Consider the following 14,207-nt stretch of genomic DNA (forward strand, 5'->3'; position numbering starts at 1 on the left):
CTGTTAGAGGCTACAGTGCATAATAATAAAATGCATAGGCCACTCGACTGTGTGTGAATAATGTTAGTACAAATACAATAATTGAGATTGCTACAGTAGCTATAAGGAGGGATATCATATGGACTAATATCTGAGTCTGATATGAGAGGTTAAGTTTTTACCGGGACAGTCAGTGATTTGAATTCAACTGTATGTGTCCCGACAGCTCTCTCACAATCGTTTAAATGGCCCAGTTTTTAGCTTTTCTTGTTTAGACTCACTTAAACCTTTGAACCTTAAAACAATCTGGTCACTTTAAAACATGTTTTCATTATCTACCCTACACATCCCTTTTGTTATATTTCCATAGCCTACTTCTTTTCACTTAAAATAAGTTATAGGGAACGGGTTTCTCTTTTCTCTGGGATGGGGTCTTTTCATTTAAAAATGATCGGTTAAATAGCTCAGTTGTGTTTGTGTGCTCATTATCAATGTTATCAATATCGTTATACTGGAAAAAAACAATCAATTAAATCAATGAAACTATAGGCTATTTTTGCAAAACTATACACGCTAACCGCAAAACCTTACACCAAACCAGCAAAGCATTATACATCTCTTTCAAAAGCAAACAATTCTTGCAAAACTCTTCGAACTCTTTTACAGTTTTTCCCAATTGTTTACACACGTTTGCTAAATCTTTGGCTCATTTTCCTAAAACTCTAAACACAAAACACAAAACCACAAACACAAAATGCACTCTACAAATCTCTAGCAAAAGCAAACACTGTCTTATCTCTTTCCAAAATGTTTTTTTGGATCAAAATGACACACACACATGAATAGATCTGTCTACCAACCAACAACACGCTGATGTACTCAACACAAATCACTACTATGAATATCCCATCAGTAGATTTATGCCTTTTGCATTTTCAGTGTTACACTGTAGCCGGTTGTAAAAGATTGGCCCAGTAATGTATACCTACCCAAATATATATAAACAAACACACACAAATGCAATACAGTAACAAAAACATTGTCCTTTATTTCCAAAATGCAGTATTTGTGAACACTTATGTTTTGTATGTAACACTTTCCATACCCAACAGGAGAAAACCAGGAAAAACATTCAGTAAGATAAAGGGCTTTCTGTATATAAAAAAATGAAAGTGGCTCACTCTTTCAAAACTCTAAACACAAAAAGACAAAAACACATGCAAAATGTAAGACAAAAGAAATTAAGTAGCATCCCGCCTCCTATTTTGGTCCGGCCACAGCACCTCATGTACATCACAAGCAATGTTCTCCCTGGCTAAACAGTGGGGAAAAAATCTTCTGGGGTGACGGATCCAGCCCCTGAAAGCCCCCACATCAACTTCACCACATGTATCCTCCATTGCCTGGAGAAGAGGCATGCGTGCAAGGGGATGGTGGTCATACACCTTCCATCTCCATGCCGAAAAAAACTCTTCAACTCTATCACATGGTGATATTCCCTCCATGCTGTCCAGGGACATTCACAGTGGCACGGTGGCCAATAATGGTCCATCCCTGTACCCTTCTTTTGACTAGGTTGAAGCCAGCCTCATCAATGTAAATATAAACGTGCTGAATTGCAGTGGCATCCAGCTCCAAGACTCTCTGAAACAGACAACAAGACAATATGTGAAATAGACCTAGAGCAGTCAATATGGTGAGGCACAATACACTGGATTACAGTACTGTAATGTGTCTATACAGTGCTTATATGATAGTAAATTCACAGTATAGTACTTACTTGCACATATTCATAGCAGTGATCTTTAACCCTCTCTTAGTTTCGCTCAAATGGCACCCTGTAGACCTGTTTCATCCGGATTCAGTTGCTCTGTAATACACGGTCCAATGTAGACAAGCCCACCTGGTGAATGTTATTGAATATTGTGTTGTCTGCAATTGTGTGGTCCTGGATTTCTCATAGTCTAATGGTATTGTTTGCCAACACCATATTCACAATAGCGGTCTCCTGTTCTGGTGTGAACAGCCTGTGTCTTCCACCATGGCCTGGCCATCTCTCAGTTCTGCAGAAGATCCACAAATGTGATATGATTGGTTACAGTAAGATAATATAATCTACTATCTTTCAGTATGAAATTACATTACAGTAACATTGGCCAACAATCACTGACTAACATAGGCCTACTGAGATGTCAGACTGCAGTATACTACAGCATACATTCATAAAGAGCATAGTGTAGATGGTAGGTAACCTACCGGTTCTCATTTCTGAATGTACGGATGATAGATGCAACCGTGTAGCGGCTCAGGTTGGGCTGAATTCTCTGCCCAGCCTCCCTCATACTCAATCCATGGTTGAGCACATGGTCAACCAACGTGGCCCTGATCTCATCTGAGACAACTGTCCTTCCTCATCCTCCTCTTCCTCCTCTTACTCTCACTCCTTGACCTATAGCTCTTGCTTCACCATTGACTTCCATTTTCCTCCAAAACAGGATAGCTCATCTGAGGCCTTTTCTAGTGCTAAAGCTCTGATTTCTCAGTGAACAATTCAGCAACTAGTGTTTACACCTGTGAGGAGTGGGTGTTGCCAATTGGTGTATAGAGCTTGGCATTGTGATTGGCGTTGCTTTCCAAAGGGACTACAGAGATTTTAATTTTGAATGTTGTGCCTAATGTAGAGAACTGTGTGTAGTGTTTTGCAAAAAGTGTGATATAGAATTGGAAACTGAGTGTAAAGCAGGAATTGTTCTTGCAATTTTGCAGACTTGGTTTAGGGATTTGGTACATGAGTTTCAGGTTTCAGTGATTGTGTTTCATGTTCCAATTTTAGTGTGTAAACAATTGGGAAAAAGTGTTTTTTATTTACAAAATAGGGCCACCAGTCTTATCAGCAGTTTAGTCAGCACTGGAAAAAAAAATGTAGATAATTGAAAATCAAGTCGAATTGTGACCTAAAAATTGGAAGTCACATCGAATCGAGGATTTGGAGAATCGTTACACCCCTAGTGCAGTGTTGTATGGGCCTAGGATTGCATGACGGTTTTGACCAATAGCTGCACACATTGTTATGTTGCCACCACGTTGTCCCGGGATGTTGATGATGGCACGGTATCCAATGATATTTCTGCTGCAGCCCCTTGTTTTTGCAAGGCTGAAACCTGCATTGTCCTCATATACTAGCTCACGATACACTGCATCTGCTTCTAGCTCCATGACTCTCTGAAAGAGACGAGACAAAACAATGTAGCACAGTACGAACAGACAGGGGTCAGTCAATATGATGTAGCACCATAAACTTACAGATCCAGTACCAATGATAGGATAGGATAGCTTACCTGCACATATTCTTACCTCAGTTGTTTTACACGGTCTGAGTTTCTTTCGAAAGGGACTCCGTACAGCTGCTTCATCCTAATTCTGCTGCGTTTCAGTAGACGAGAGTGCAGAGAGACTCACTGTGTTGGTGTCTTGCAATGTGGTGTTATCTGCCATTTTGTGGTCCTGCAGTTCTCTGAGTCTGATGCAGTTATTTGCAATGACCATATTTACAATGTGGGTCTCAGTCGACCAGATACTGGTTTTCTTGCAGTTCAGTAAAAACAATTTAAAGGTTTAGTGATAGATCCTTCTCATTATGAAAGTACAGTACATATTACTGTACCAGTAAGACTACAGATCTTACAGTTACTTACCGGTTCTCATTTTGAAATATCTGGATGATACCTGCAACAGGATAGCAGCTCATATTTGGTTGAACCCGTTGCCCAGCCTCCCTCATACTCATCCCATGGTTGATAACATGGTCAACCACAGTCGCTCTGATTTAATCAGTTATTGTGTTCCTGACTCCTCTTCCTCTTCCCCGTCCTCTCCTTCTCCCCCATCCTACTTCACCTCTTCCTTCTTCTCCTCCTCTAGTTCTCACCCCTCTTACTCTCTGTCCAATATTGCCCTCCATTGTTGTGCTCAAGCTCTGATTTATAAGTGAACTCATTATTTACAAGTGTTTTCACATGTGTCAATGTGGAAAGGCAATGGGCAAAATAGTGTAGCAATGCAGAGACCAATGTTTACAGTTTTGCTAGAAGTGTGTTATTAAATTGCAAACTGAGTGTAAAGCAGTGAGTTGTGTTTACAGTTTTGCACACACTTGGTAAATGCATTGGCTACAAGTGTTAATGGTTTCAGAGATAGTGCTTCAAGAATCACTGTTAGTGTTTAAGCATTCAGAAAAAACTGTAAATAATGCGACTCTGCCGCCTACTGTTTGACATATTAAATAGACTAAGAAATTCTGTGATCAAATTATACGCATGTTGGTACTGTCTATATTTTTATATTTCCTGTTTTCTTTTTGATTTGTTCACTCATTATGACTCATCCAGTTGCGGACAGATTAATTTGTTTAGTGCCTCTGTACCGGCGATAGCAGACACGTGTGAAGTTTGGTATTTTTTCTACTTGATTGATCTTCAACTGTTAGGTGAGTTGTGTGATCTTCAGTGTCCTGAGAGAGACTAGCTGGGCTGGCAATAGAAAACAAAACTGATGGATCACTGTGTCTTAAGGAACTTGTGGTCAAATTTGCAAACCAAAAAGTCCAAACTTTGGACAAAATAGTTTCAAAACCAACTAGAATGTCCTTATTTATTTTGTATCTGTAACGTAGTAAGTTATCAGTCATTGTTCAGTGTAAATGTGTATTACATTTGCATAGGGTTAATGAAAAGCATAAAACATTTAAGATGCTTAATTTTTTTCTAATCTATATTAATGATCTGGACTCTGGGATAGTTAGCAAACTTGTCAAATTTGCAGATGATACTAAAATAGGTGGCTCAGCAGATACAATCTCGGCAGCACAGGCTATTCAAAGGGACTTAGATAATATTCAGTTGTGGGCCGACACCTGGCAGATGAAATTCAATGTGGACAAGTGCAAGGTATTACATGCAGGTAACAAAAATGTCCACTATAATTACACTATGGGAGGAACAGAACTAGATGAAGTAACGCATGAGAAAGACCTAGGAGTCTATGTGGACTCCTCACTTTCTCCATCCAAACAATGTGGGGAAGCAATAAAAAAGGCAAACACAATGTTAGGGTATATTGTCAATCACAGTATGTAAATATTATTGTTCTTAATCTAAAAACATTTGCTATATAGGCTCTCCAAGATCAGGTAGAATCCAATAATCTGGTGAGATTGCTATGCAGTCATTTGAACACAACAGGAAATCCACATTACTGCTAAGAAAAAGGGTTGAGAGGAGATTTCCACACAGTTTCCACAAGGACCATCTTTATATACAGTATGTGTCCCCTACCGTGTGCATCATTGCAATAATATGTATTTGAAGAACTTAACCCTTAACCCTCAAATAGTGTACACTTCATTTTACAAATACACATAACTGATTTATATTGCATTAAACAACTTCGGACGTTGAAACTAGTTCTGTTGAGAAAAAATAATATCCTGAAATAATTGTACCTGCTGAGACAACTGATATGCACTGTCCTACGCTGTAAATATTTTGATCTCAAACCTAATCTATTTACAACAAGCTTGCAAGGGTGCCAGAAACTGGAAATATTCTGCACCTAACAGATCAGTTTATATATACAAACAGGTTTTTGTACAGTTGTGCAATTAAGCATTTGAATTACATGAGTCAAGAGCATTCTCAAATCCTAAAAGAAACAATATAAGGACTGGATGTGACCTTTGTCAAGATTTGAAGAGATCAGGGTTTGCTGAAATTCCAGGTGCCTGCTGTTGTTTTCAGTGATTATTCCCCAATGTCCGTGTTTGCAGTTTATGAAACAATGTAACAATATTAAACCTTGCCAATAAGATGTTTATAATTAATTGTTGTCTATCCCTCTGGAATCTCTGACAGAAGTACTCTGTACGCATTAAAAAAAGGCATAAACTGGAAAAGCCAATCTGGCGTCACTTCAAATAAACACAGTTTTTCATTAAAAGGGAAATGTGTGTCATCTTCATCACATCCCTGATATTTGATTTCTGCTGTTTGTCCTGATACATGTGGGCTGCATGTTTTCTGGAGATGATCCTGCTTAGAATACACAGTACTTGATCCCACTGAAGACTCTTGAACAAGTAGCCGTTCTAAATGTGACTACCAGGAACCACCAATTGTAGCTAAAATCACCAATTATCTGGTGCCTGTCAAACATGGCTATCGGGGCAATTGTATATTTTTTGCAACGCATCATATTCACTGGATGAACGATATTTAAGGAGAAGGTAAACAATTTGGATTGCAGAGGGACTGACAAACCATGCAGTTTTTTTGGTAATTGTCAACTGTTTTTTGCAACAGATTTAGACAAACCAGCTGTGTGAGAAATGGTTTTGATTTCGGAACATTTGCTAAACTTGTTGTTCGCACTCATTCTCAATGATCTCTGGTTCATTGAAAGACTTAATCAGCATATTATGTTCTACTATAAAAGAAAATTGGGCAGTAAGCAATTTGATCCAAGCTTATATTTGGTAGGCCCATGGCAGGCATGACTTTTTTAAATTGTTAGTTTCTCAAATTCCCTCTTTGGTAGCAACTTTATCTAAACATACTTCAATCGACTTTGCAGTTTCAGAGAAAAAATACTGAATATTAATGACATGTCCACCTTTTCTCATACCTGCCACAAAAACAACAAAAGCAGACAGCTATTGTTATTGCCTGTACTAATTAATTGAAATATTTTACCTTTAGCAATACTATAAACTATCCCTCCCGTAAACACAAAACACACCCGTCTCAATAATTACCCCTGCCCCATGCAGTGCAGCCAACAGATAAGTATCCTGGATGTTTATCCTATAAGTGGTGCAGATGGTTTTTCCCTCAGTTCTACTGGGGGTCAGACACATTCTGCTGGGAGGTGGAAGACAAACACTTGTCTCTACAGGAGGGAAATCTATACCTCCGGGTGTCCACAATTCCTTAAGCCTTCCTTCAACACCACTTCCTGGTCTAGTGAAAATGCCTTACAAATAAACTCAGCCTGGTTCCTAATAGCCATTCTCACACATCTTGACAGACACCATTATCAGCATCAAAGGCCCTTCTTTTTTTGCAGTCTGAGTTGCTGTGCACAAGAAACCAAAGTGTAATTTGTGGAGACATATGAAGACCATATTGGCACCCCGAGATGTATGCTACTGTTTAACCATTGTTAACATGCAGGAGTTCAGATGTCAGAAGAATGTTGTATTGGCATGGTAATAAGGTTTTTCAACACGTTCAGTATGTGCAATGTTTGGATTATAACATCTCTGGAATCATTGAGATCGGACCATTTCCTGTTTCAATGCTAATGGAACTGAGAAAGGGTTTCGTTCGGCTCTGAAATCTTATTAAAAGTGGTTGAAAGGTGGTTTAGACATACATTAAGTTGGAAAATAATTGATCATTGCAATCACAACCAGCCGTGACTCAACCAAACCAGTGTAAGGAATTGTTTTCAGGAATGAACCAATGGTTGTCTGATGGCAGATTTAAACTAATGTCTGAATTGGCTGATGGATGATATGAAAGCCCATATTTCTTGGCTGTCTGAATGTTTCTGGTTATTACTGTAAGCACCAGCATTCGATGTCAGTATCAGTGTTCAAAAGAAACTGTGAATGAAACCATTCTGGTACAGGCAGCATTAATTTATGTATAATCTTGCCCAGTCGCAAAATGGGTGAGTTCCTATTACTTATTGAATACTCTTATTTTCGTATAACTATATGAACCGCTGTCACACTAGTAAGACTATCTTGATTAGACTATCACATCCATGACCGCAGCAGTCTGTGTCATCAGTACAGTGTTCCACTAATTGGGTTTGAAAATGATTTATGTGGTTCTCATTACAATAAATAAGTGTTTTCAGCAGCAAGAAGCACAATGTGTGTGAAACTAAGCATTTGAATTTTACACTCATTTTTTGGTGGTTTACAATCATTTTGTTTCAACTGATCCTCTATGTTCTCTTTCAAAGCAACGTTCTCTTGAAACTCAACCTACAACCTACATAAAAGTAACCTAACTTGAACTGGATATCTGCAGATGTTTTATTTAGGTCTAAATCATACCTGACATTGTAAACCCTTTATTTTGATTATATAAACAAAACCTCTTAAAATGTATGATTTGCATCATCAGATAGACTTTAAAAAGAGAGAGGATGTTCTCTCCAGATTAATCCAATGGTAAGTGTAATGGAATCTCTTGAACCCTGACACAAAAATGGTTTCAGTACAAGAATTACTTATTTTGTTACAAATATATATTTTTAAAGCTATGGTTCAATCCACAGTGGTAGATACTATTTCACTGCTGTACATTCTGTGAAGATCAAAAGCTGTATGTATTTATTTGGAGAATCTTTTTCTGGCTTAAGTGGAAGTGTTATTTTACTGCTCAGTGTACTTAAAACTTTAGCCTGGCCTTAAGTGCCAGCTGTAAGGATTGCCCTGAACTTACATTAAACATCTGTATTTCAGGTAAGGTCTGGAATAGATTTTTCCTGGATCCAAAGCTGAGACCCCCATTAACTGGGTCATAACTTTTTAAGATGGGTTCATAGTAACTAGGCTTATGTTACAAATTACTAACTCGAGGAGGACTTCATATAACTTAATACCAAAGACAAAGTGTTTGTGTTTTAGCTTAAAGCTGAATATTGGTGATAAACACATCCTACATCTGAAAACACACTCCACAATGAATAAGAAGGAATGTCTTTAACCATTTATTGAGCATGGCACGGTCATACATGAACACAAAAACCTACATTCCACTGATATCCATAGGATATGTTAATGTTTTAATGCTGTGTATTTTGTAATCTGTCCTATTTTCAATAACATTTTCTTAAACACACTTTACCAAAGGCTGCAACTTTCTAATTATAAGCTCCTCTTTTAAGACGTCCATGAAGAATATTAGGGAAAATATGTTTTTACTTTGTTTTAACAGAACAAAACTTACAAAAAATAGAAATTATGATAAACCTCAATTAAACAAAGACCTGGATCAAATCAAAACTTTTGACCCACCTGCAAATAGCAAAGTACATACTAGTACCCATCACATTTTTTTATCAGTAATTGAAAGTAGTGTCTGATAAATAAATTGTATACTTTTGCACACATTGGTCTCACACTGTCTCTCTCCCACTTCAAAACTAATTTTCTTCTTCTTGGTCTTCAGCAGTTTCTTTGCAAGTGTGCATTAGTGCTTCTAATTATAAGGCACAAGTTCTCCATTAACACAAATATTTAAGAGTTGAAGAACACAGAAAAGTAGGTTACATACATTTTAAACATTCAACACATTCAACAATACTCATTCAAAAGAGCAAGACATAACATGGACATTAACACCTTTCATTTAAGGCCAGCTGATTCCTGCAGGTTGTCTGAGCAGTGAGCAGCCTATTTTCAAGCAGACAGCAGCACCCTCTACCAGAGAACTGAAGAATCTCTGCTCCCAATTCACAGTGTTAAATCAAATCAAATTCTATCACCCTTGATATTATTTTATTTCTATGTATTCCATTCGTTTCTTGTACTGAACATTGTTTCAAATATTTGCAGCTGTATTCAGAGCAAAATTGAATTGATATAGACTATTATTTACTTGTTAAAACTAAACTAATTTGACCAAATGCACAACATTGAGTTCCAGCCAAAGAGCAAACACAAACGTTTTGTTTCTAAAGTCTAATATCTCATTGATCCACCCTTCCACCCTAATTACAGAACGGCTGTGATTTGGTGGTGATTTGGTATTGATGAAATTTGCTGTTGGATGCGACTAACTTTCAGTTCACGGCGCCAAATGTGGAAAACAGATTCTCAGTTGCATTGCATCACTGTCTGTGGGTTGCTCTTGGAAAGTTTAGCACCAATCATCTTCTAGCAGTCTTTTATAGATATTTTATGAACTTCCTCTGCAGCTGCTCATTTACTACTTTCACCCTGTGACATGCTGCAGAATCGTCTGGAAAGAAATAGCTGTCCGTTTATCCAAACTCATTTACTATTGCTGGCAACAGTTTTCTTTCTAAGATGTTAATATAGGACTAGATCAAATCAAAACTTTGACCTTGGTCACTGAGAGTGAAGTAAACTGGGAATAATTTGGTAATTTGGGAGGAGATGATTAAACTGTTGTTTTGGACTATGGACTCATAAGAGTTCACATGGCTAGACCAAACTAAAACTTGTACCCAGAAATTGTAAAGTGCCAAACCTGTATCACATAGTGGCTTCATTTATGGTCAGAAGACAAATCAAAACATCCAAGGGTACTAGTTTGTCATTTGTGATTCGTGGGATGGTCAACGTTTTGATTTGGTCTAGGCCATTATTCTATTTACAAAATACAACTGGCCCCAGAAGACCAACACCAAAGTAAGAAATTCTACCCCAGGCCATCTGACCAGCTTAACAGACTGTGTTTACAAGTGAGTTTCAGTCATGCCAAAAGTCATGCTCTGAGTGATAAATATAAACTGTCAATGCTGAATTACAACAGCGATGTTAAGTAGACAAATCCTCCGTCACAGCACAGGCTCCGCTACTCCACTACAGATTCCAAATCCCAAAGCTGAGTGACTTTTTTAACTTAATCTCTTTAAAACTCTGTCTTGGCATGCATTTGACAGCTGCTAACATGTACTTCCTTTCTTCTGGGCTACAGCCCCTCTTTCATTTTTTTTTCTCTCCAAAAAGCAGACCACAGATGATTGATTATAACACAAATGATTTGGTATTTTTTTAGCTGAGAAACCTGTTTTCCTCAGTGCAAGACAAACACTTGTGAAAGTGCTATCCGGGAGAGCTTGCCACTTGCACTGAATGGCTATTTATGCTCTCCTTATCCAGACAGTAGAAAAACAAAGTTGATGATGCAACATTTGTCATCACTGAGTATTGGCTGAAATAATATGTATGATTTTTTTGGTCCGCAGACCACTCAGCCAAAGCAAACACTTACACTGACCACCTAGACCCTTGGTCCCTGGTGGCAAAACACAAATACCAGTAATACAAAATGATTAATATCAACAGAACATTTTTTTTTTCTTAAACACAACTATATGATTTTTTTTTAGGTAGGAGGTTAGATCCTAAACCACCATTATATAATAATAATAAAACCCTCACAGCGCTGACCTCATCCTCTCCCACTTGCCATTCTAATGGAATGAATGGTGTGGAACTGCAAATTGGCACAGAAGTGTGAACAGTTTACTCCAGCCAGTATTAATTCATGTCTGAAACAAAAGGTATAAAACTTGTCATTATTTGTGGATCACCCTGCATTTGGACTACCCTGAGGACCACCTGGAGGGCTGTCATAGACCACTGGTGGTTCACGGAGAACCACTGAATAAGATTAATTTCTGATTTAATGGCAAACATATTGTTAGAAATACAGATAACAGGATTTTTTAAAGGCTGAAGATGTTTTTTTTTGGACCGGACTTTATTATCATTACTGGCTAAATACAGTCCATTGTTCAGCATCTCACCTACTTCACAAAGGAAAGCAGGAAGGTTAATATACATTGATGCACTCACCAGACCACATTATTTGACAAACGTTATTTATACGTTACTGACGTTACTGACAGAACTTATACACAACACTGTGGACTGATGAAGTACATTTCAATATATCTGTAATACCGTGAAAACAAAATAAACTGTTTTATATCGGCCTAGGAACATCAAAGTAAACTTTTTGTCATGCCATCTCCTATAGTTACTTTGTGACATGGTTTCACAGAAACAATCATGTTTGGTCCATTTTTCTAAAAGAACCTGGTCCATGTGGTTTGCAAATAATATTGTAATCCCCAGATTTTTACAAAATTACATTCTAGTCATTAATCTTTATTAATGTAAGATGGTGCACTTACTCACATAGCTACTTATATGCTATTAGGCCTACAGGGTATTAATCTATGGATTCCCCAGTCCACTGCAAAGATAACCTCACCACTAGCCACATATCATAAGCAGATGCCTTAATTCAAGGCATTGATCTGAATGGTCTTTTAAAGTATAACCATGTACCAGATGCTCAAAAATGCAATTTGACATAAAAGAGCTGCCGTTCCACAGAAACATTGTACCCGTGGTAGCTTGGAACATCATAATACTTACTGAATCAGCTCTTAAATCAGGACAGATGGTAAACTGAAAAGCTGTAGTAATGTACTGCCAATTGGTAAGGCAAATCCTCCTGACATCATATTTGTAACTTTGCTTTTGGGAAAACTGTGTGCAAATTATTAAAATATGAGAAGAGTTTGGTGTAGTATTTCTTAGCTGTATATCTCATCTGTAAAAACAACAACAACTTTAACAAGCGTTAAATGGGTTAGACAATGGGATAGTACCAAATTGCTTGGCATTGTGCACTGCACTATTATTATATATTGTTATATGCAACAATGCCCACTTAAAAATGTAAACTCCACCAAGACAAAATCTCTTCAAAATTCTTCATAGAAAAACACTGGAAGAAGTGTTCAAGACTTTGGACTGAGAAGAAAAAGGAATCAAGATAAATGGAGCTTAATTAAACAACTTACAATTTGCCGATGATATCGTCATCTTTGCAAAAATGAAGAAAACTGGGCTGAAAATGAACTTGACTACAACCAAAGTCAATAGCTTTGTAAAAGATAAGACATTTAATTAGATAAAAAGATACCTGAATAAGTCATTAGATGTGTCTACCAAGGACAGCAAATTGGCAGAGATTAAGATTTTAAGAAGAGTAAAAATGGGATGAAGTACAATTAGAAGAAATGGCAATGCAAGGAAATCTACCCATTTGCCTGAAGAGAAAAGTGTTTAACCAATGCATACTACCAGTACTTACCTATGGCTAACCTGGTTATTAATGCAAAAATTATACAGAAAAGGCAAACAACACAAAGAAGCACGCAAGGATGTATGCTTGGAATAACAAGGAAACAGAAAGACAAATAAATGGACCCGAGAACAAACACAACATAATTGAAAGAGTGAAAATACAATGGGCCGGACAAATTGCAAGAAGAACAGAAAAAAGATGATCCCAAGAGATCAAAAAGACCAAGAAGAAGATCACATAAAAGATGGAAAGATGAAATCGGAAACTTTGCTGGGATGCTGTCAACCAGCAGTGGATCAATAAAGGCTGATGATTATGATATTGTCACTGTCTCCCCTGTTTCCACCTTATTTCACCACCAGAGGTCTCCCTCTCCCGAATACTAGTCCTTTCCTTTTTTCCAGTCAAACCAGTCTTTCCACATTCTTTCCTGTCAGGTGCACCTGTTCTGTCCTCCTCTCCTATCATTGGTCAATCTTTCATTCACCTCGTTCAAACCCTCTCTCCTTCACAGTACTTAAACCCCTCTGTTTCATAGATTCATTGTGAAGTCTTGCTTTCTCTCTAGAATCAATGCTGTCTCTTGTCTCTTGTCTCTTGTCTCTTGTCTCTTGTCTCTTGTCTCTTGTCTCTTGTCTCTTGTCTCTTGTCTCTTGTCTCTTGTCTCTTGTCTCTTGTCTCTTGTCTCTTGTCTCTTGTCTCTTGTCTCTCATTTTGCCCTTAATGGATTATCTGCTTCAACTTCTAGCCTGCACTTGGATCCCTTCCTTTGGTCCTTGTGGACGTCACAGATCTAATACAAAACAATATTATATATAATAATAATTTACTGATATTATAATAATGAAGGTGTAACAAACTTGCTTGAACAGATTACCGCATAAATCAAGTGAAATTGATCATTATTCCTGTGCATAGCTGTAAAATTAACAGCATTTAGCCTATATCAATATATATATATTGGTACTACTATGTAATTAATTATATCAATTACAGTCAAGTCATCTGGCAATATGAGATACATTTGAATAGATTTAATCTCTTTTTAGCATTAACTGCACCCTTTACATTAAACTAATAATTTGAGTGATGGATAGACATCTGGATGGCATGACTGTAAAAAACAATGTGCACAATGAATATAATTTCTTATTTTTGTAGAGATGTTGTATTCTTGTTCCTTGGGAAGACGTGCAGTTTGAAGGTTACACAGTTTGATTCATTATCATAGATCTATGTTTGTGTATGTGTGTTTTTGTGTGTGTGTTGTATGGTACTGACCAGGCCTAACTACATGCATTT

The sequence above is a fragment of the Amia ocellicauda genome, chromosome 2, assembly GCF_036373705.1.
Source record: "Amia ocellicauda isolate fAmiCal2 chromosome 2, fAmiCal2.hap1, whole genome shotgun sequence".
In the NCBI taxonomy this organism is placed as follows: domain Eukaryota; kingdom Metazoa; phylum Chordata; class Actinopteri; order Amiiformes; family Amiidae; genus Amia; species Amia ocellicauda.